The 25,281-nt window shown below is 41.5% G+C and overlaps 1 long non-coding RNA gene across 2 annotated transcripts; it reads left to right on the top strand.

The window, feature by feature from the left end:
• Positions 1-4,107: 4,107 nt before the first annotated feature.
• LOC109197772 (uncharacterized) lies at positions 4,108-24,792 on the top strand. Of its 2 annotated transcripts, XR_002058838.2 has the most exons (4): positions 4,108-4,188; positions 4,960-5,030; positions 5,304-5,387; positions 24,241-24,792. It is a non-coding gene; the product is annotated as an uncharacterized LOC109197772 (long non-coding RNA). The 2 variants fall into 2 exon arrangements; XR_003214333.1 differs by lacking the exons at positions 4,108-4,188; positions 4,960-5,030; positions 5,304-5,387 and adding an exon at positions 19,783-23,326.
• Positions 24,793-25,281: the final 489 nt, after the last annotated feature.

The raw sequence follows: 25,281 nt of genomic DNA, 5'->3' as shown, positions 1-25,281 counted from the left end.
ATTGCTTTATTATTCCCCCAGAGTCTGTCAAATCCCCCAGCAGCTACAAACTCATCACCCATCACTGGCTCTTTGTCTGAAAGGAAATAAAGTGTCGGGATTTCCTGGGTGACAGATTTGTGTAATCGTCCTTTGTCCAAGCCGGGGGAACAACTCAGTGGACACAGGAGGAGAGAGAAGGAGAAAAGGAGGGAGAGAGAAGGGCGATGTGACAGGGTGGCAGATCAGTCTGCCTTTTTAAGTGAAAATTGAGTTTCTTTGAGGGGAAGCTCCTCAGGTAGTGGAGGTCCAGGACCTATTCTTTTGAATCCAGAAAAGTAGAAAGTCACCCTTCCAGTCCCTGGTTTAATGCAACACTTTATTATAGACTGACTGGAAAAAGAAAAAGAAAGGAAAGCAGGGAAAAAAGCAACATTTGCGGTGACTTTTCTCTGTGCAATTCTGGGTGATATCAGTCATGTGTTACTGCAATTTTATATATTTTTTTGTTGTTTATTTTCTTCATCCTGTAGCTCAGACGAGGAGACAGGTAATTCAGAGTTTGTGTTTATTGTTTAATAAACTAGGAAATGTATTTGGAGGTAGCAGAGCTGAAGATTTTCATCAGGACCGATGATGATGGACAAGATTAGAAATGAGTGTATCAGAGAGACAGCTCATGGTGATCAGCTTGGAGACAAAGTTTGGACATGTGCAGGGGAGGGACAGCTGCTGAAGATGGAGCTGCCAGGCACGAGGAGAAAAGAAGACCACAGTGAAGGAGGACATGCTTGGGTTGGTGTTACAGAGGAGGATGTTAGGGATAAGGTGAGGCGGGTGATCCCTAAAGGAAGCTGCTGAAAGAAGAAGGAAATATCCGGACATTCATTTCTTGAAATAAATATTTGAAGTAGAAGCTGTTCCTCTTGTCTTCAGTTTCTCATTTTTAAGAAATAGCTTAGCATTTCATAACCACTGATGGCAGGCTCATATCTGTCGATTAAACATGAGTTGGAGCGATTAGCTTAGCTCGCCATGTGGAGAGGTTGTGGAGGCTATGGCCTGGCCTGGAGCTCTGCTTTGTAGCTGTGGTGGTTAAAGGAAAGTTTACATTTTTGGGCAATAGCTTCATGGAGCTACATTCAGTCTCATGAGAACTATTAATTATACTAATTATATGCTATATTATATTATAAGAACTGATTATATACTAAATAGAGAGTTATAGCAATGGGTACATGTATCCTTCTTTTTCTAGGGCGGCCACGCCGCTCTATTTCCAACAAGACAAATCTTGGCTGCTTTCTTACTCGTTCAGTAAGTAGTACAATAGCTGTTCAATGGTGTGCCACGTCCAGGGTGACTTAGGAATTTGTGACAATGAGAGAGAGCTATGGTGAGATTTTTACATTTGCCTTTAAATCAATCAACACCAAACTGTTGATGCAGCTATGGGAGTACTGAGAGTTTAACACATCAAAGGTCCTGGATGAGAGAAAAGCAGATAACAAAATCTGTGAGGTGGAAAACTGATCGCTTTCTTGTGTGGGAAAAAAATCCCACCCACAAGTGCAGATGACCCACATCCTGATGCTGAACTCTATATGAAAATGGAGGCTACTAATCCAGAGTCCAGGACGCCCTCTCAAGTCAGATATCCAACAGAAAGTCAGAGAAGCCCCACCAACCCCAAACCTCACAATCCACGACGGTGGCCGTGCATGCAAACAGTATTAAAGCTGTAGAACTTGTAGTCTGTTATGTATTTGTGACTCAGTAAATAAGCCATGCACACGGTGTGAACGTGCTGCAGCATCGTTTTTCTGAGAGTAGTGAGCGCCAACGTCCAACCTCTGAGGTAAATGTTACACAGCACACTGTACAGCAAAATAGCTGTTCTTTGATTTCAGTGGGACAATGCTGATGGCAGCCGACTCGAGTCCAACTATTTTCTGGAGAATTTGTTGAATTCTGACTCGGTGCCTGTCTGGATTTCTTTATGCACCTTCAGTGGAGGTTGTGAAGTATCTTCATTTCCTGTTTCTGTATTTAACATAAACGCAGTTTCTGGTTCACACAGTCTTCTGAAACTGGTGCGAACAAAGAAAATACGTTTCTGTGATTCTCGGGATTGCATGTAAGCACTTCCACCTTTAATAAATGCAACCCCATCTTTCTTGTACCATTTGTATTGTGACTATTTTTGGTTGCTGAGCAAACCTTAATTACAATAGGCATAGAAATATCAGCTGCAGAAATATGAAAAACTGCAGCTGAGCTCACCGTTGACCCCTTGATGGGTGCAGTTGTTCTCTATTATTTTCTTAAAAGTTCGAGGTTAAACCCCGCGGCCTTTCATTAAGAGTTGTGGAAAACTGGGGCGCTTTGAATGGGTGTAATCAACCTGTCATTTATTATGCACCCGCCAGGCACAACTATTGTCTGTGAAAATCACTCACAGGGGAAACAAAGAGGTACAGAAATTCAACTGACTGTTGATAGATGAATACCATGAAGATTTCAGCCAGGGCCAACTTTTTCTCAGCTTGTTGACTCTTCACATGTCAGCCAATTCTCTCTGGGCCCCGAGGCTATAGGAAATAAAAAATCTGGTCCAAGAAGACATTGGAGACAAACTAAAGGACCAGTGTAGTATGGTTTCTCACAACAGGGAATAGCGCCTGCTGCAGCCAACTAAAAATCTACATGTTAAAAATTCCTTTTAAGAATCACATCCCGAGGCAAGTAAGTGTACGAGGCATCCAGTGGAAACAAATCCTTGTGAGCAAATCGGGGGATTGGCGCTGATTCCCTCCCAAAGCTCGGAGATATTATCCGCGCTTAAAAACATCAGCATTTCTCGTCTTTTCACTCATCGGTCTGACCCCGATTCTGCAGTCCGACTCCCTGGATGTAAGGTTTCACACACTGCAGCCCTGCAGAAACAAAGAAAAACAACGTGTTCCTTTGAATACTCCTATAATCAAGTAAAACTTGAGATTTCGTAAAGTAAACTCTTGTCCTTCCCCGAGGAATACACAAAGTAAATCAAGACTTTCATAATTCATGCTTTGTGATTATTGTTATTCTCATTTATTCAAAGACTGAATTATTGGCTTTGTCTTCTTTATCCACAATCAGTCATCTGATGTGTTTCGGTCTGAGATTCATATTTATTTTCTTGTTTGCTTTTGATTTCATTGTCAATCTTTCAGCTTTCTCAAACACCATGTGCTTCTCATTTTAAAGGCCGACAATAGTTGCAATCATTTTTATTGTTCTCGCTGCCACACATCAAACATTTGTGTAGGCTGATACTGTACTTTTAAGGAAGTCCATATAAATAAATAGTCACTTTTTAAAGGAACTGTTTGTTTTCAGTCTTGACAGATAATGTCAAGCCAGACCAATGAGGTCAGATTTTCCCATGGGAATACGCACATTAACCTTAGAAACTGTGCAAAAAAACTCACAGTATTACGTAAGAGTCTATTAAGTCTTCGAAACACTCTAACCTCAAACAGGGGAAAAGCTGACATAGTTGTCCATGTCCCACTATTGTAAATGCTGTGTGTGAGTGTGTGTGTGGTTTGTATGGTGATGGGCCAGGTCCCCAAACTGATATAGCGATCTAATTTATAAATAAAGATGGACTGCCAACACGTTGATATCAAGTCAGCCTTTCCCAGTGACCACAACTCATCTGCAATGTGTCACTTTTCCAACATCACTGGTGTGAATGGTCCTTTGGCCTAGCTTAGCATCCAAAAGCAGCTAATTCAGCTAACAGCCGACTGAGTGAAGTTACAGAGCGAGTAGAAACGTTTCTGTTTGTCTTTGAAACATTCTCATCATTCTCCTATATTCTGTACTATGTAAAAGATTTCTGAGACAAATAGGTGAGACTACAGGGTTTAGCTTTTGTTAGCGTAGGCTTCCACTTTGCTGAAGTGGGCCCAAACGCAGACAATGTGGATGGTATAAGAGAAAACGAGCCTTTATTGGTGGCTGAAAAGAAACACTACAAAACAAACTAGCAAAAAACCTAAACTGGAAGCATGGAGCTGAACAAGCTGAAACCTGAAAGCAGAGCTGAAGAGAAACACCGGGGATGATACACAGACGATCCGATGAGGACTAAAGGGAAGCACACACTATGGAGGAAACGGCAGGGAACACAGCTGAGAGTAATCAGACAAGACGAGACCGGTAGGAAGCAAAACAGACTACACTGACACAGGACACAGATTGCCAAAGTAAAACAGGAAATACATGAACGTAGCACCTAGGACACTAGACGTAACACAGGGAACACAAGGTTGGCACAATGACAAAACCTAAGGGTTAGAAAATCTCTACAGTGCCAAAGAGTAACTGAGGAAACTACAACTATGAAAGACAAAGCCATAAAAACACCACAAAGTGATATAAGAAAACAAAAAGACTCCGGACCATGACCATTTTAATTTAAGCATCTGAATGCTGGCATGACTCCGACCAATCAAACAGGACACCTATCTATTGCTTTTAACATGTATCGATGACCGTATGACAGTGTACAGGCCCAACATAAACACCGAAATCTCTCTGATTTCAGTTTGTCGCTGATTAGCTTTGATTGATTTGATGGAGCTACAGGGGTTCATGTTTTCTTCAGCCAAACTCACAGATGTGATTTTTGCATCTGTTGTGGCCACAGAAACGTTGTTAAGACTCGGACGATAAAGGGCGTTAAACTTCATTAGTAGAAACATCCACCTAGTGGGTCATTTACGTTAAATTTTTGGCGAGGTTTTGTGTAACCAAAATCATAAAGCTTATGCAAATCTAAATCAATCAATGTTTTATTTAGACATGAAAAGAAGCACGAAATGTGATGTTTTCAAACTCCCCTCGCACTGATATTTCTTTCTGTCTCTTTTCTTGGCTTTTCAGACAATTGGAGAAATCTCTAACTTCGGTTCTTCCTTTTTTCTGCAGTGTTCCATGAAGAAAAGACTACAAGATGGCTGTAGCTCAGGTGGCAGAGCAGGTCAGCCGCTAACCAGAAGGTCAGTGGTTCGATCCCAGGCTGCTCCAGTCTGCATGCCAAATATCCTTGGGCAAGATACTAACCCCATGTTGCTCTCCGATGCATCCATCGGAGTGTGAATGTGTATGAATGTTAGATAATTAGCACTAAGCTTAGATGAAGTGAATGGGTGAATGAATTAGTTGTATAAGTGGTTTGAGTGCTCAGAGTAGAGTAGAAAAGCGCTATATAAGAACCAGTCCATTTACCATTTACAAGCAATAAAAACTGTATTTCCATCTTCCTATCACAGCAGTCACCCCAGGACAAAAAGGAGAAGCTTCTGGATGAAGCTGTGCAAGCTGCAAGCAAGTCCTTCCAAATGAAGCAATGCCCGGTAAGAGGATTTTGGTTTATGGGAATATCATCATGGTTGGGATATTTGTTTAAAAACTGCTGCTTCTTCCAAATGACGTCCCTGGGGACTTATTTACTCATTGATAAAACTTATTTATTAAAGGGAATAATCAATAGAGACTGGCAGGTGATTGGCTGAGCCATTCGAGCAGCTTTATTTTCTTTCTCTAAAACCAACTGAGTTTCCTGGGCTGTATTTGGGATCATTATTGTCTTGTTGAAACGTCCACCCTCGTTTCATCTTCATCCACCTGGTAGATGGTAGCAGATTTTTATCAAGTATGTCTCGGTACATTTTCTCGGTGCATCCATAGAGTTCCATTTGGGTCTATATTCTCCCAGTATTTCACAGGCTTCACTAAATATTGTTTAGCAAACTTTAAACGCCCTTCAATGTGCTTTTTCTGCCACAGTGGAGTGTTGTGTGGTGAGTGTGCATACAGGCCATGGTGGCTGAGAGCATTACTTATTGTTTTCTTTGAAACAATTGTACCTGGTGATTCCAGGTCCTTCTGTAGCTCTCCACAAAGCTCCTTAGCTCTTAGGCAACTCCTCTGATAATTCATTTCACTCTCTGTCTGAAATCTAGTGCGAAGCCTGTTTATGCTGAAATGAACCTCAGTGCTCACTGGATCCTTCAGCAGTTCTTCGGTAACCAATGCCATCGGTATGTTTTATATCAGAAAGTTTGTGAAGGTCTTGAGAGAGCTCAGTGGTTTTACCCATCAGGAGATGTTTCTTGTGTGACACCATCATAATGAGAGACCTTTCTATAAGCGATCGGTTGGGACTGAACCAGCTGATATTAATTTGCACTAAGTGTGAGGATTGTTTTGTAATTACTGATAGATTTCAGCTGGTGTCATGACTTTCCCGTTTTTGTGTGATGGTAGTTACCAGTAACGGATAAACAGATCTTACAACTTCACAAAAAGAATATAATAGATCATGTGGGACATGAGTACTGTACGTAGGGTGGCTGCACGTTTGACGTTGAGCTTCACTCTTAGTGACCAACGTTATAGCTGACATTGAAAAAAGTTAAAGAAACTGTATAGAGTAGTGTGTCTTATGAAAGCGATAAAGAGGGACAGAGAGCTGTACAACTTTTTATTTTTTCAATAAGATGTCCTATGATGTCACACTGATGCCATAACAAGCTGACGTCAGCGTGTTGTAATTAAAAACATCAAAGTTTTAGTACGGCCCTTGCTCTTCAGGGGGAGTCTCTGAGGACTTTAATTCAAATATATAAAAGCGACGTTCCTGACCGCCTGTCTTTTTCCAGTTAAACTGCCGTCCTGCAGCAGCTGGGATGCTATTTGTCAAACAGTCACCAACCTGATCCCAACCTTCAAAGCAACCATGGGTGGGAGTGCACACAACCAGAGGGTTAAAGGCAACAAGATTAAGAAGTCTATTGTACAGTTGCAATAATTTTGGTTAAGCTATTGTCTCCATTCACAATTTTCTGTAGTGCGACTGCAACACGAGCTAAATTAGCTCACTAGGGTGGATCATTACTTGCTTTACAAAATCACTGAGAGGCCTGAATCTCTCAGGCTGGATACGCATTTAAGAAAACTGATATACTTGATATATTGGGATACTAAGTCATGGTAAAGATGATATTATTTGCCATCTTGACCTTGACATGTACATCAGCCAATCATAAGAGTTTGCTATGACAGAGCAGGTACTGATATCATCGGGGAATTCTCTTCTTTAGAAACTCTGAAATGTTAAACAGAAACACACACGTAAAAACCCCCACCTCTATCAAAATGTTTAACTGTGTGAATTCCTTTAAAGATGATATATCAATAGAAAAATCCAGCTTGACAGCTGTATATTGTGAAATAACTCTTTGGAGCAAAGTCAGTGCCATGTAGTACTGAGACTGAATCAACTGGAGGCTGACAAGGAAATTATAAATACTCCCATGTTGTAGATGCATGCGTGGTTTTATTATTACTGCCTCCCTCTGTGTGGCTCACTCACTTTGCATTTATGCCTCTGTGTTCGTTTGGGCTTCCTTACTGTACCATTAGGGGATTCCTTTGGTTTTGCAGTTCCCATGTCCACAAGCTATTAAAAATGATAAGAAACAAACCACTTTACTCTTTTTCTTTATCTCATTGTGAAATAACTCCACCTCTCTTGGACCCACAGTAAGTCATGGCTACATCTCTGCCCAGGGGTATCGGCAGATGACAGAAAATGATAAAATATGTTGAATTGAATGAGGTATTGCAAACTGTTTTTCCTTGGACGCGGTTTCTAATCCTCTATTTTCACCCAACAGTGTGATTAGTCCTGACTGTTTATGCACCTTATTTGTTGAAGAGGTGAAAAACAGAATATAGGGCGAGTCTGCCTGTAATTCAAACAAAATATATATAATATGTATGTTTTGAGTGTTGGTTTCATACTGACCCTGAAAACTTTTATTAAAATTTGAAAAGGAGCACGCCCCAAAAACTGTAAAATCAAACTCCGAAGTGCTGCCCTCTAAAAATACATGTACAGCTCTTGTCGTTTCCTGAAAGGTTCAGAAGGGCTGCCTGTTCCACCAACTTGGTTTAATTACGCTGATGTGAGAAGCCAGCGAGAGCTTGTTAAGCCTCTCTGATTGTTCTCCTCCGGAGTCCTTCCCCTATCTCTCCCCCGACGATGACACTGCCCAGCATCACACCGGCTCAATTATCCGTGAAATATTCTCCCACATGCGTCCTCTGATGATGCGTTATAGTGAGAATGACTCTCTGGTTGTGCTTTTTAGCTGTGTGAAGATCCCACAGTGTGCAAATGTAAAAAAGAAAAAGGAAGACCTGCGTGTGAGATTTGAGCGTCTTTTTCTTGCCTTTAATTATCCAGCTGATGTTACTTATGGCTGCTTGTTTTTGGTCCTTCTCTCTCTCCTTCTGTGGAGCAGATTGGTGAGTTGCTGGCCACGGTTGCTATGACAACAGCGGGAGCACCGGCGACTGGTGTTTTAAGTTTGCTTTTCATGGTATAGATTGGATCCATTGTTCTATTTGTCCACGAAAAGGGGTCGGTGTGTTGGACAATATAAACATGGCATAAAAATAAGCTGCGCTGTTGTAAAATGCAGTGGGATGCGATGTGAATGGCATCTGAAGAAATTTGAAGAGATCCAGCTTTTTGTTATTCAGTGCCAGAACCACAATGTGATAGCAAAACTCCAGCCTCATCTTTAATTCATGTTTTACCACTTCACAAAAAAAAATACATCCAGCTTTTCCAAAACAATCCAGCTCCACAAAAGCCCTGCATGTGTGTTGCAACTGCATGAATCAGGACAGGGAAGAAAAAAACAAGTAACAAGAAAGGAGCGGAGCTGCAAAGCGTTGTCAGGTGACCGAGGTTTTTCATCAAAGGGAGCGCTGTAACTGCCAGTGGCAATCATGTATGGAGCCTCTCTGGAGCCTGTGGGCGGTTGTCAGCGCCGGGACGAGAACTTCGCGGCTCATTCATCTCCCGGTTGTTCGGATCGTCTCTGCAAAGCGCAACTGGGCCGCATTGCTGGGCCACTTTGTCTCATGAGGACACCGACGCAGACCCATTGCAGGTTGGAAACAGCAGCTACGTGCAGGATCACTTCAGCTTGGGGACAAAGAATCATTTGGAGTACAGAGACACACTGCTAAGGTCGAACATAAGGCAAAAAATATAAACAGAGACTTGCACGTGCTCACGCTGTACACTCATTATCGTAAGTTTATGTTTAACTGAGTCCAAAGCAGTTGTTTGGTTAGAGGAGGGGGACGAAATTCGGCACAGCGTCCAATGACTGATTACAGTATTTGGTCATACACGTGGAAAAAGAACTGGCATATGTATAATAGCACTATTCTAGTCTCACTGGCAGCTTGAAGCTTCATTGACCTCACATCTGGACCTAAGGCAAACTTTGAAACACCAGTTAACCTACCGTCCACGTCTTTGGGCTTTGGAGGAAAGCAGGGCACTAAAGCCCCAGGTGGTGCTAACCTCTGCACCGCTGTGCCACTGATGCACAAGACGGAGACTGAATACATTAGATGCTTTTTCACTGAGCCTAAATAAACACTGGCACCTTAAAATCTAAAAGTAAATGTAATATTTTATGTCATTTACAGATATTGCAATTTAAAATCTAGGAGAAACGGTGCAGTTGTGCAGCTTTCCAGTCCTCAAAAAAGCCCAATAATAAGCCCCCAGAGGTACAAAGGTACAGAGCCGTGGAGACCGGGCTTTGTATGATTAATGTTAAGTGCGGCTGAACAAAGCATCCGTGTTACGGTCTGCATTGCTTTCCATGTTTTTGCTACTATAACACAGTGTTATCCAAACTAAACTATTTCTTTTCTAATTATTGTTTCCATGTTCCACAAATTTATGGACTAACAGGCTATTGCACAATCCATTCCAGGAAACGCAGCAGCATAATGTTTGTTTTTAACCGCCATCACCACAACGTAATGACTGTTACCGCACTTATATGCTCATTTAGAGCTGCAAGGTGTCCTTTATTGCATTGATTTAGGTCCCTCAGCTTGTCAGTCTTGTCCAAATGCAGAATAGATTTTGTTTTGTATTCAGTTTCACAGTAGTGTTGATGTAATTCATACTGAGACAGTGTTCTGCCACCTGAAACTCAAACATGTGGTAAAACACACTGTGGCCGTTCTTCACTTTTGCTTTCACTCAAAATATTACAGCGGTGAAGTGTGAGTCTCATCTCCATGTAAACTTGATATGCAGTCGGAGCACTCAGCATGTGTGGGAATGCATATGAAGGGATGCAGTCGCTGTGGGAGATTTTTGGCTCTCGACTCCAGACTGAAAGAAGAAAATCACTCTAAAATAAGACTGCACAGGTTCATCCAAGTGGCAACCACTACAGCTGAATGTTAAAGCCAAATATGGATGAAACTTAATACTGCACCAAACAATATTTTTTATATTATCAGTCAATCGATAATTGTGTTTGATGTGAAGGAGAGCTCTCTGGTGGAGGGTTTCCATGCAGCTGTTTAGTTCCTCTCAGCTCTCTTTCGTAGTCTCTTAGGTCAGGCTAGCTGGTCAGCACAGGGGAGCAGGCTATGGAGCCGTACATTTCCTGTGAGAGTTGGTAAAAATGGCACTTATATAGCATTGTCCATATATTAAACTACTACAAGCCTCACTCACATACGGGTGCTTTTGTTCTATGCCAAAGACTTTTTAGAGTCTAAGGAGCTTGGAAAGAAAAGCGTCTGGACTTCTTGAGTTGCTTGAAGACGTTTCACCTCTCATCCGAGAAGCTTCTTCAGTTCTAAGGATCAGTGGTGAAGAGTCCCAGATTTAAACCTAGTGGGAGTTTCCCCCCCAAAGGGGGACAAAGGACCCCCTGATGATCCTCTACCTAATCACTTGAGCCAAGGTGTGAAAGCGGGTGTGGGTCCTTGTGAAACCTGGCCCCACCCTATCATGTGATTTCCTGAGGTGAGATGGCCCAGGATGTGAGTGGGCGTTAAGGCGCCTGGGGAGGGAACTCAAAACTGGATTATAGATGGCAGACAGTTGGTGTCGTAAATGTTAGGGTTCAATGTTGAGAGAGGAATCCATAAATAACCACAGATCCGGTCCGGTGTGCAATTAGACGGCATTTTAATGAACACATGTGTGAGTCCAACAACCCAATCACTGTTGAACTGTCTTTACCATATTCAGACAACTGTTTTATAGGGTTAAGATAGTACAGCCCCCTTTTCTGTTGCTAGGCAGATTTAAACAAAGCATACGTCACTCCAAAACCACAAATGTTCTGTCAACAACCTTTAACATAGTTTTAAAGAACATTGTCTTCGGGTCGGTGCTTCCCCTCAGCTCGTCTTCGCTGTCGCTTTATCTCCTAGGACATCTGTTGCACTTCCTCTAAGTACGTCGGCACAATTCTGCATTTGCAGCAAAAATACATCTTCACTTCTGCCCTACCAAAATAGATCTATTATGGTGTGTATGTGTCTGCAGTGTATGCTAAGTATGTGCAGTGTTGGGAAGGTTACTTTTAAAATGTATTCCATTACAGAATACTGAATACATGCCCCAAAATGTATTCTGTAACGTATTCCGTTACGTTACTCAATGAGAGTAACGTATTCTGAATACTTTGGAATACTTAATATATTATCATGCTGTTTACAACTACATGAATGTCCTATTGCTGTGATTTATTACTGTTACTGAAGGTACGTAGTACGAAACGTAGTAAAGGGACCTCTGGCTAATACGTCCGGTTCCCTGTCGGGCTGGTAGCCGAAAACTAGCTTTACTTTGTTGTCTGGGTCAACTTTGCTTGCCAGAGACAGAGAGAGGCGTTGAAAGGCTGCTCCAACGGAACTTATTTTTTCCGGAGGAAAACACGAACACAGTGTACAGTTGAGTCTTAATAGCTTACTTACAAATGGGCTCGTCAGGCACTCTTCTTGGCTGCAGTGGTTATTATTATATTTACATGCTTCCAGCTCCCGTTTTTGCTCCGTGACAGCTCGGACTTTTCCTTTCTCTCCCTCCCTCGCTCACAGACACATAACGGGTATGGTAGTCCATTCTCCCTGCAGCACGGACTACACTGCCCATCAGGCTACATGCTTTAGAGCTATGCCTGTAGCATTCTGCCTTTTAGCTTAGCACAACAACAACAACAAAAAAGCGCTCTCTCACCCAGGAAACACGCAGAGAGAGAGCGTCACCCTGTAACCATGGCAACCGTAACACTGCCGCCTGGAACAACAGAACACAGCTGTCAAACAAACCCAAATAATCCTGACCCGCAACAATATGAAACAGGGAAGTACCGCCGTGTATTCCATTTATTTTAACAAAGTAACTGTATTCTGAATACCACCTTTTTAAACGGTAACTGTAACGGAATACAGTTACTCATATTTTGTATTCTGAATACGTAACGGCGGTACATGTATTCCGTTACTCCCCAACACTGAGTATGTGTCATGACCTGGTCTGCACCCCAGCTAACCTCACACCTCTCGTCTTAGCCAGACACAAGGCCTGTGCACATACACAGCTGAACTCTGTGTAATTTCTAGGCTAAATGTCACACTCGAATGATGATCTCAGATCTGCCAATATGTTTGCTCCTCCTAATATAGTCTAAAAGCCACCCCAAGCAAAACAATTTGAACTTTCCCCTATCAGTGATCCCTCTAACTAAGTGTGTGTGTTAATCAACGATACATGCATAATAACACCCTGCTCTTAACTTGCAGTTAAACTCTGGTTTCAGTTTCACTTCTGCAGAAGCCTGCAACTTCAAACACATGTAACTTCCTGTCCCTGCAGTCTACACAGAAACCTTTAAGATTATCGAAGCATTAGAAAAGCATTTAAAATTATATATTCAACTCAACAGTTCGAAGTGGTTATAACTGGACTTGTAATAAAGACTGATATAATACCAATATATTTGAACATCTGAATGCATCTGTGAAAGCAACATCACTATTAACATGAAACGGTAATGATGATTATCAAAATAGCAGCAAATAATAGCAGGAAAATATTTCTATTCCTCTCATAAACCACCGCCTCTGTTCAAAGATGGTCGCTCACAGTGGACATAGATGGCCTCTTTCACTCCTCTTTCAAACCATCTGTCCTCTCTGTCCAAAATGTGAACATTGGCATCCTCGAAAGAGTGACCTTAGAACTGAAGAAGCTTCTCGGATGAGAGGTGAAACGTCTTCAAGCAACTCAAGAAGTCCAGACGCTTTTCTTTCCAAGCTCCATAGTCTACGATGACCTGGATGACTGAGAACCTTCACAGACAGTTTTTAGAGACACCAACTCGAGGTTCATTTTCTCACCCAGGGATACTTTGACGTGTCGGTTGGGGGAGGTTATGATTAACTCACCTGCTCTACTTCCTGAGCCGCAGCCATCACGGCTCTATTCTGGTGGAGACCAGAACAGAGCTAAAAGGAAACTGAACGGTAGATGTGCAGTTGGTAACTTTGAACCGTTTATAGTCTGATATGTACAATATTATAGAGGATTGATTCATCTCAGCTGTTTTTAGTGAATTTGTCTAAATAAAACATGCTCTTATTTTGAAAACAAATCTATGGAATATACTGCTCAAAAGATTTTATAATGTAATTTATGATCAATACAGCTCAACAATTCACTCCACAGTTGTTTTGTACGTGCGCAGAAGTGTTTTCATCATGTTGCGGAGTACATCTGCACCCAAATGACCAAAAATCCATTAATGCCACTTTAAACTACAATTTCTTTAATGTCCTCAGCTTAAATGTAATAGCTTACTTTCTTCTATTCCTGAAAGGGATTGTTTGATCAAGGGCACATTTACACTTCCATTAGCTGATGTCTTTAGCCACTCTGGTGCAGTTTCAAACAGTCTGAAAATGTTGCCTAATTACACATCCAGCAGCATAAGGAGCAACATTAAAATTTATTCTGAATCATGTTTATGGCCAAAACTATTTTCTCTTTCCTTTTGGCTCCATATTCCTTTGGGTCTTTAAGTATTAAGCTGCTAAATGCTCCACTATGTTGGGTAGTTATTGATTGTCTGCTGTTTGCTATCAGGCTAGTTTTTGTTGTTTCTTTATTCATGGAGCATCTGCTGCTAAAAACCTGACGAGTAAAGCAGCGAGAGTGAAGACAAACAACAAAGCTGTGAGCGTCAAAACCACAATAATTAGCTGAAAGATGCTAAAAAGCGTTTGACAGCTGAGAGGAACTTTACAGTCAGGTGGAAAGCTCTGCATTTCCCATTACACGTAGTCACTTTTTGATTCTGTCACTGATATAAAAGTTTCAAAAGTGCAACTTTAATCAGAATATTTTTTCTGGCTATGTGCTTTGATTAGCTGGTGTTCCTCCTGTGGTATTTCCTGCTTTGTCATCTCATTTCACCTCTGCGCAGCCCTGCCTCTGCTCCATAGTCCAAATTTTAATTTTGGATGAGCGTTACGAGCACAAATGTGTGGCTGAGGAGGAGAGATGGAGATCAATCCGAGCTGAGGGAACCGAGGCCAAAATCTGGAAAGCAATCCCTGCCGGTCAGGCCAGAGTTGGAGGAAGTAAAAAGCAGGCAACCCAGAAGGTCACAGCTTTTGTTGAAACTGTTGAAATGACATCTATTACCAGGGATCTGGAACATATTACCTTTTGTGCTCCGGGTAATAAACTCGGTTTAGCTGTAGATACGTTTCCGCTGTGTTTTCCTGGCCATCATGTCGGTCACATTCAAACTTTCAGCAACCTTGGCTTTGCCGTGGGAGCTCATCATTAAAACCAGGTTCTGATTCACGTGGAGCGGCGTGAGACTGTCAGATTCCTCCTGTGTTACGTTAAGATAAGACGTGCGTGTGATGACATTTGGCTTAATCGAGGAGCTCCGGCTCACTTCTACATCTGAGAGGGAGAGGAGGGCGAATGTGAGGTGCTTTGTTTGCTTTGATGAATCATATTTCTCCTAGATTAAATACGTATCTATCTCCAAAAGTGTAATTGACAGCGAGCAAGAGCATTTGAACCGTACCACCGGCCTCACTCTGCCACACTAATAAGCTACATTTCAGCTTTGATGTGCAAGTGTGTCACCTCCTGAGGAGAGAAGCAGAGGGAGGGGACGCACCTTCCCTCTCTCCCTTTTTTCCCCAACTCCTCCACTCACAGATTTTATCAGTGTATCTGTGAGACGCCATCTGAAGTGGGATACACATACACACACACACACACACACAGTTCTGTACATCAAATTATTAATCACCATAACAAGGAATCGTCAGCAGCGCCCACAAACTGGCACAACAGAAAGTGGCAGTTCTGACTGTGGCTAAAGGAGAGATATCCATAATTAACTGATTGCAGAGACGCCACATGGGACAGGCAGCCTTCCTGACAAATTGCAGAGCATAAAGTGAAGATCAATAGGATGGAAGGAATAAAAGTCACCCCGGAAAATTCATTTTTTTAGTCCCTCACAATGTTCCCGTCTGTGTGTGTCCATCAGTCTTTTCACGTCCCGCCTCTTTGTCATCCTCCCTCATTAACATGCCTTTTAACGGCGACATATAAATGACATTTAAACATAAATCACAAACATTAACATTTATAAACATGAGGGTTTTATGATGGCTCGGTAATGAGGTTGTTATAAATCCCTAGGCCATAGTTCACAGTGCCAGCAGACGCATAAACTGCAAAGTGCACTTTAACAAGGGCGCAATGTGGTGTCTCGCCACCTCGCTGTCGCAAAAGTCATTGACGTCACTGGACGACTGATTTATGGGCTCGTGCTGCAGGTGGCACACATATGCATATATTTATATAATGTAGATAATGAACCCAGATGTGCAGATTCAGGCTCAGATCGTTCTGAGAAGACGGAGGCACGGTGGGTTCTGGGGGAAAACGTCCTGTTTGGCTCGGACCTTTCTGTGTGGAATTTGCATCTCTGTCTGTGTCTGTGTGGGTTTCCTCTCAAAATCAGACATGCTGATTCAGCTAATGGGACGTAGGTGTGGATGTGAGACCGGTGGCCTGTCCGGTGTGTACCCCATCTCTCACCCTATGACAGCAGGGGAGGTTTTCTTAAGCGGTTAGGAAAATGAATGGATGGGAAAGTTTTCCACCAGAAGGCATTAGTGTTAACCACAAAGCATGTCTTGCAGCCATTTCAATGCCAAAGCATTTGAAAGTCATAGATCTGTTCCCCGGGACTTGTGTTTTATGAATGTGGCATTAAGCTTTCTCTGCAATACCTCTTGATAGCAAAGAAAGAACTATGACAGTTTAATTGAAAGCACAAGGTTAAGGTGAGGAAAGTATTCCCACTGTGCGCACTGAAAAAGTCAGGACCGCACAAAGCCTCGAAAAACCCGAGGATGTCCCCGAACTAAATGACCCATTAGCAAAAATGAGACACCAAGTTGGGAGTTTCACATCCGACTAATCTGCTTTATCTGGACACATTTGACAAGCACGCTTAGAAGCACTGTCTTTATATTTTTGAATACCTGAGATAAAATGGACCCTTTTTTTCAAAAAAGATTTCTCAAATCACGATTAAATCAATACTGACAATCCCGAACAACAAAGACGGAAAAATCCACAAAGAGTCCGAATGAAAAAAAAGTCCGAGACTCTGACATGTGCGTTGCAATTAGCCGCCGATAAATAAATTAATACATAAATGATGAAGTTCAAATGATGTGGTGACACTAAAAAATAGCAAAATATTATTTGTAAGGACTGGGATGACTTACAAGTAAATCAATGATGGATTAAGACAAAACGGACATCAGATTTCATTTATTTGAAGGGAGGTTTATCTCAGACTGTTACACACTTTGGTCTTTGTTCATCTACATTTTTTTTCCTTTTTTTGTTGCCATTATTCCCTCCCTATGTGATCAGAGTTTGATAGACGCCTGGGCTTTAAATTAAAAAACAGACTACCCCCACACCTGATTGTCATTCCACTGACTGAAGAAAGTGGAAAAGAAAAGAAAATCCGGTTCTTTCAATCCTGCCAAATGCTGCTAATCCTCTAGGTTCACGTACACCCACAGATGTGCAACGGTTGATCCTCTTCCTCAATAAATAAATTAATGACCCAGGTGTTATATTTTATTTCACCTTTAATTCAATTCTCTTTCTGTTTTTGTTAGTTGTATGAAAATCTCATGATGTTTCATAATGATGCATAATGTTAGCAAATCTCAAAGGATCCAAGTTACGTAGATAGACAGATAGACAGACAGATAGATAGATAGATAGATAGATAGATAGAGAGCACTTTGGTACCTTTAAGGATAAGTGCTGTAAGAAAGAATGAACGACTACAAAAACAACAGCAATAAAGTGCAGCTTGAATGATGCTTGTACAAGGAAAGCCATTAAGGAGTGGGTCAATAGTGGAGGACAAGCAGCCTGCGTATTAAACTGATCATGACATCAAGCTAAAGACAGAAAAGGCCTCTGAAGACTTCCTTTTGGCAGCACTTTATTCATCTGCAGCAGAGCCTTTTCATTAGGCACTGGACATAATAGATGATCCATTGATTCTCTCTTTCACTCTGTGTCACTCCGTCTATACCAGCGCTGTCATAGACTCTGCAACATTTCTGAGTTTTCGACTGTGGCGAGCGATCAAAAACAAACATTAATCTTGATTATAGTCCACTCTGAGACATGAGAACAAGATCGTTTTTGTCTATTCATCATGCCGCCTCCTCTCTTAGAACCAGAGAACCAGGCCTTGGCTCCTTCTAAGCATTCAGCTCAGTTTGTGTTTTCATGTGAAGGGTTAAAGGTAAGCTGAGGGGAAAAAGGAAAAAGGAGAAGATGCAATGAAATTTTTCCACAACCTATTTTTTGCTTTCCCCAAAGTCGTGGCTACACAGCAAGTCCAAAGCTGTACATTCAGAGTTCTGAGGATCAAATCAGTGGCTGTAATTTTTTACAGCTCTGTGCTTCTGTGTGAACTCCCCGAGGAGGCCATAGTGGGCTTGTAATGTACCAGTTTACAGCAAGTACAGAGTGATGCGAGTCTTTATGGTGATATTACCTGTAGATGTTATATAACTGCAACCACAGCGTCTAAGTGTTGGAGGAAAAGGCCTGAGTTCACCTTACAAACGATGCACGTTGAAGTCTCAATTAGAGCTCAGCGCTAAAAAAAAAGCGGAGGCAGAACAAAGAGGCAGCATTCACCGTTGCTAAATGTTAGCAATCAAGCAAACATAGGACGAAATATATGATGAACAAAGGAGCAATTAAATTCATACAAGTATATATAAATATACATTTAAAAAGTGTGTGACATTTAGCTAAAGCTACAGTAAGGAACATTACTAGTAAGGTCCTCATGCTTAACTCCAAAGCCAAACTTCATGCTACACAGCCCACACCAGCTGCCTGAAGGGTTGATGTCAGGTGGGTGTGAAATGCACTGCTGGTGGTATGAAAAACACAAAAGCAGATGGATGACACGTCAATACTTCCATGAAAGTAGCTCCAACTGGCTCAGTCTACCTGCCAGTGGCTCACCCCCCACAACCAGCTGAGTACAATGTATCACTGAGCACTTACAGTGTCATGAAGAAGAAGAAGACGTGCTTGTGAGTCAACAACTGCAGAAGAATAAAGCACTGATGAAAGAAGACAGGGGCGTGTCCAGATGGAAGGCATGGGGTGGCACCCGCCCCTCCCCACTTATTTCAACACGTTAGTAAAGTGATATGCACAGTAATGAGTCTATCATTATAATCACTGCATTAAGTCTAGTTTGTTGCTCAAATGTATGACTTTAACTTTTAAAGGATCTTAACACTTGTTTTGCTACTTTGTCAAACAGCCAATAAATAGAAAATCATTTCAGAATTCAATTTTTTTATCACCAATTTTCACACCTATTTATTTCCCGTCAAATACTTTGATTTCCTGTGGGCCCTCCCTGCCCTGTTCATGGTCCACCGTGCTGATTGGCGATGTGGTGGACTTTTTATCCAAAATGTGCACTGTAACTCATATTATGCAGGTACAAAGACTTCTCTTTGCATCAGAGTGGTTCGGTGATAGCTGCCGGTGCGTCCAGCAAAAGGATAATATGGATAGAAAATCATTCAATCTTGTTAAGTTTCCACTCACTCTCTAATGGCCACTTGAAGCTGGTTCTAAAAGCTCCCATGTTAAAAAGTCCAACTTAACAGCATTAAAAGGGATGTTTGCAGCCTGGTACATAAAGCAGTTTCAGTCTCTATAGCTAGTTAACCCCTTTATAACCACTTTAACACAACTCACCTGTTTAAAATGCATTAAGACTTAAGTCATGCATTATTTGGGATGTGGTCACTTTAAGTGAAAGGCAGCTGTAACCACCGGCTGTCCGCCTGGACTCACTACTCGCAGTTCGACTCACTGAGTTAGACTTCTTGTGTTTGTGCTGTCAGTGACTTTTGGAGAATTTTTTGTGCTCACTATTTAACTAATAATATTGTTTACTCCAGGTACTCACGGACTGTGTAAGAAATTAAAAATGTTGTGTTATTCTTATATCTTTTTCATACTTTGCATCTTATTGGCTGGTGTATGCACCCATACAGTTTCAGTTTATGAATAAACTTGTAACCAAGCTGCCTATTAGCTGCTGAAAAATTAGCACTTCACACTATAGTCATGTCACGGTCATTTCTGGCTCCAAGCATACATAACATAGCATAACAGTCATATTGTGTGACTTCAATTTTATTTATATAGCACTGTATCCCAACACATTTCACCCCAGGGCGCTTTATATTGTAGCTAGGTACCCAACAATAATACAGAGAAAACCCCAATAATAATAACACAACCCCCTATGAGCAAGTACTTGGCGACAGTGGGAAGGAAAAACTCCCTTTTAACAGGAAGAAACCTCCGGCAGAACCAGGCTCAGGGAGGGGCGGGGCCATCTGTCATATAATGTGTATGATTGCTAACTTCAGATAGACACAGCCCAGCTGTTTCCCTACTTTACCTATTCATACTCAGCTAAAGTAACTGGCTTTAGAATGAGGAACGCGCGTCATTCGTTCTTTCATAAGTTATTACACCATCAACATGTTCAAAATTTCATAAAGGTCCAGATTTGTTTTCTTCCTTGTTGCAAAAATGTACATCAAATTATAAAATACAAAACAAACAAAAACAAATCACTAACCAGCTTTTGTTTAATCAGCTTTAAACAATAAGTAAATCCAAACTGAGTGAAGACATATTTCATGGTGATGTATGGCACAATGTTTGATAAGTAGTGATTTCTAAATCACTGAGTGTAAGCTATGCTAAATTATGATAGGACTGTGTGTTTAACGACAGTGCAGTAACTCTCATTAACATCTGACATCTGTCTGCATATTAACAACTCATTTAGTCTAAGGAGTTAAAAACACCTAACCAGCAATGAGACATAAAATAATACATACCGAGTAGTTGAGATTTCGAGATTGTTACAAGAAATTCTTGATTACTTTGTGATATATGGCTTACTATTAATTACCCTTCAAGTAAAGTAGAGCGATGGATTACCAGACCTTTCTTTCTTTTTTTTTGGTCATAATTCAAGACAAACAGAAAGGAGACAAATGATTTGAATCACCAGAGTTCAATTAATATTCACATCCATAAACCTTCTGAGGTATCGTCCATAATGTTAAAATGAACGTAGAAAGCTATTGGCATAATTACAGCCATATTACTATTATTAATTAAAATGTTTTTTTAAATTGTCTGAACCCACCATAAATCAGAATAGCTGTAATAGATGTGATAACAGAGCATGTAGCAGTTCACCAATTAGCCGGCCAGCACTGCGTTAGCCGCTCGTTTGGCATACGGATGTGAATATTAATGTAAACATGCTCTGCACTGACAATGAATGTTGTGTTTGTGTTGCTTTTTTGTTTGTGTTACTCGTGTATTAATTACGCAACGGGGGACGAAATTAATTATTCAGCATGTGACTTTATCTTATATAGAAACCTATAAGCAGTATATAAAATCACATACAGACTTGATTGTGTAGCTTTTGATTTTGTTCTTTTGTTTAATTTGATTGCTTCTCCTGATTCGTTTCCAGCTGGGTCTGCTTCTCCTAAACACTCTGATCTTTGTCCCGCTGTTTTGTGTTCTTTTCACTGCTTTTTAATTGGATGGCAGCCATTTTTAAATTTTTTTCATTGCGTTCCATGATGCTTTTAATGTGCTGCTGTTTCTGCTTGAAGACATTCAGTGCATGTTTTTGCTCAGTAAGTTTAAAGTCACAGCACAGCACATGATGACTGTCTATTGGAGATGGTCACTTTTGCAGAGCATCTTTTACAATCCTGTAAATCTTTACCGATTGCTGCTATCATTCAGGTAGGTGGTTGAGTCATGTGTATGTATATATATGTGTGTGTGTGTGTGTGTGTGTGTGTGTGTGTGTGTGTGTGTGTGTGTGCATGAATGTGTCTAATAGCCCCGCAGCAATTTCACCCCATGTTAGATGTGATGGATCAGCCGCACGCTGCCACACACCTTAGAGCTGCAGGTGTAAAAAAACAGTCAACACATGTATCAAGGAGCCACAGAGAGCAGCGTGATTCTGCAGGGCTGATGCAAGACGACAAGGGAATAATAATGAAACACAGCTGCTGTTTTACCACTGACCTGGATTGATACAGTACAAAGAGAGACACAGACGAGCTCAATCCTCCAACACAGCTGGTTCTCCACTGAAACAAGCTGCCTCTAATCCCATTTGTCAACTGCAAAGATGCGCTTCGATTTTAGGGTCGTGGCGCCCAACAGCAAATTCAAACGCGTCTAAATGGCAGCCATCACCACTCGGGATGGCTTCCTAGATGTGCATGTTTTCACATGTAAGCCCAGACGTATAGGTCAGCACAGTTAGCGAGCGATGTGCTTTGGACTGTCAGCATAGCTTACTGTAATAAGACATCACAAACATGTGCACTGCGCATACAAACATGAGTTTATCCCCTTTCTGCCACAGAGGCCTCAACATTAAAAGGTGCTCGATTGCTCACTGTACATCTCTGGCTTTGTGCGTGAAGGCAGCATAAATAATACACATGATCAGTTTCCTCATTGTTTGTCTTTGATGCAGCAGCAGCCTCCTTCTGTCAACCTGGCTTCTCTGCCTCGTCTTTGTTGGCTTTGATGCACATTTAACGAGGTTGTACCCAGTCGTTCGGCATGTTAAGTGGATGCCACTCCGCTGTGCGCTGTATACTCAGTGGATTGTGCGAGTGACTCTTGTGTACTGGGGGACCGCTGGGTTTTGTTGTTGATGTGTCTCTGTCCTGGCAGCGGCAAACAATACCAAAGATCTGTGTGAAGAAGGAGTCCGGGGTGCCTCTTTTGTGAGAACTACACCCTGAAACAGAATTTTTTAAACTATCCATGCTGTGATCTTGGACTTTATATTTCTCTGAATAAACAAGCTAGTTTTAGTGTTGTTGCAAACTGAAATTAGGCGCTAATCTGTGATAGACGCGCAGCCTTTTTTTCCTCTGCAGAGACAGATTAAAGCTTTGGCTCTTGTTTGCTTGCTGGGCCTGTTTACACTGTCCAAGTTTTTTTTAAAAGCCTCTCTCGTTTTGTGCAGATCCTCCCTTTAATGTGTTTTCCCTGGCCGAGACTGTGGCACAGAAAGCACACAGATGATAACTGATGATAGGAGCGTGAGTCATTCCATGACCTTCCAAGCATTCAACTCATTTGACTTTGATGTGTAAAGTAGACCAATGAATGGAGGAGCGGCTGCGCTTTAATTTTGGTCTAAATTACAAACTCAAATGAGTAAAGCGTTCAGTGAACAATAGCAAGGTGCAAGGGGCCCACACTTATTTTCCCATGACACAACAGTGCCACCTACTGGTGTCTACGTGTGATTACGTGTAATTGTGAGTCCTAGGAAGCATTTGATTTTCTTCCTTTCACGTTTTTTCTCTAATGTTTGTTCATGAGTGTCTAAATGCTTCTGCCTGTACACTAAAAATCCACTTTATAAAGTTTTGTAAGCATATAACGCTCTGTGTTGTGAGCACTCACTGCTTTCTTTGTGTTTTTCACCCTGAAAAAATCAATAAACTGAGGTGCTTAAAAGAAAATTCGCCCTGATTGAAATCGAGAATCTGTGAATATGTGCGCATGCAGTATCTGCACAGTGTGAGTTCAAAGGTCAAGTGAACTCTAATAGATTGATTAGAAATAGGATGCACAGACGGGGATGGGAGCACGCTGATTCATTGACAGCCTTTAATTGTGCAAACAGACAGCACTGTCTTTTCATGAGACCTTCGATTTCATCATATTCTGAGGCACACATGGGTATGTGTTGAAGCATTAGTGTGTTTGCACATTTAAAAGCTTAATTAATCAGTGCACTGCTGTTCCTTTTATCCTGTCTAACTTTGCTATCTTTAAGCCGACCTAATATAACTGGACTTTGGTGGACGATGACTTTTTTTTCCTTCTTTTTTTGTTGTAGTTTTGCCTCGATTACACAATCAAAATGTGATTGAAGGGAAAAAGTCATGTAACATAAATAAGGCAACTCTGAAGTTGAGCTTCATAGGTGTTCACGTTTAACCTGAAATATAATGGAGTAATACTATTATCAACTGTAACCTCTGAACATCAGTGACTTTATGATTGCAAGTTCAAAAATAAACCCATAACTGAAAGTCCAAAGAAGGCAGGAAATCACGAGGAGTACTGGGAGATTTGTTCCTAGTCGAGCAGCCAGTGACAGTGACAGCCAAATGCCTTTCTGTAGCTTTCACTTGCAGTGCTGTTGCTAGGCTGCCTAAATTGGCCTGTTGTTTCCACATCCATCAATGTTACTGTAACAAGAGGAACGCATGCAAATCATTGCCTCGAGCAAGCAGAATACAGTTTTTCCTCTTATCTCTCTTCACTGGTCCCCAGATTCCTGGTAAATGAGATTAAATCATCACGAATCAACAGTCTTCACAGCCTGAATCTTATTATGTAATGATTGAAAACCTATAAAATCCCTTGATGCTGTCTCGATCAGGGAAATGTCTTATCAGGCATCAAGCTTTACTCCCTGTGCTTCAGATGTGTGCTACTTTTGTCAGCCATACACAGTCACCAAAATGTCATTTATTCCACATGCTGATCTTTTCCCTCTCTAAATAAATACTGCACACTGTGCTTAATTTAAAGAGGCAATAAAAATGTTTTTGTCTTAACTCATAAATCGCTTTCCTCACCAACAGACCACATGAGGCTTCAGCACTGTGTCTGAGGAGGTGGTATCAGATGATGGTGCTCTCTTCCTTCCTCTTTACCTTCTACTCATCGGAGTTCAGTTATAACACCACCAACTGCCACCTCCAGAGCTTCTCAGAGGATACGGGCTTCGTTGGATGTGGACCTGAGGCGAAACGATCTTGAGCATAGGAAGGTTATCACACACTCACTGTCATCTGGTGTAACTCGACAACCTGCACATCAGCACCAGCGAATCAAAACAAGATGTTGGTTGATTTCTGGAGAAAGCCGAGACCTATCGGTGCGATATCGGTGCGATAGGTCTCCACCAAATTTCTCCACAGTTTGGACTGGTGCAAATTGCCAGGTGATAACAGATAACACTGATGCTCCATTTGCTGGACAGGCTGAGGTCTTTTGAGGTGTGCAGGACATTAATGAAGACCTTTTATGACGTAGGTCCTTCATCTTGACAGCACTCAGACTGTTTAATACCCACACAGGATAAAGGTGTTTAAAAAATACATGTGTGTTATTATCACTCTCACTGTGGTATATGTACATATTGTTCGTGTATTTTACTCTATATAGAAACCATCTGTACATAGTTTAGTATTCTGGCTTATTGTACACTATTTGTATTTTTCTAATATAGCTCTCATTCACTGTTTCTTCCTGCTCCTCGTGCTCCTGTAACAAGAGAATTTCCCCATTAAAAAAAGTCTAGTTGATGTGATAGACATAGAAATAAACATTAATCACACAGTGTTTCGGGTATAGAGTAATTACACCATCAGCTGTTGGTTGATGGTGTAATTGATTGGCTTCCTGCTAGCCTTGCTTTGACTCTACCATAATAAACAGACTGGTTCTTATGTAGCACTTCTCTACGCTGCTTGAGCCTTTGGTACAACATGCCTCATTCACACTTGGATTAATGTAACAGAGAGCAACTCTGGGTTCTTTATTTTGCCCAACGATACTTTGGCATGCAGACTAGAGCAGCCAGGAAGTGAACCACCAACCTTCCAGTCAGAGTATGGCCA

Source organism: Oreochromis niloticus, linkage group LG15 (genome assembly GCF_001858045.2).
Source record: "Oreochromis niloticus isolate F11D_XX linkage group LG15, O_niloticus_UMD_NMBU, whole genome shotgun sequence".
Taxonomy (NCBI): Eukaryota; Metazoa; Chordata; class Actinopteri; order Cichliformes; family Cichlidae; genus Oreochromis; species Oreochromis niloticus.
Note: the sequence above shows the minus strand (reverse complement) of the source record. Positions and strands in the feature narration are given on the sequence as shown.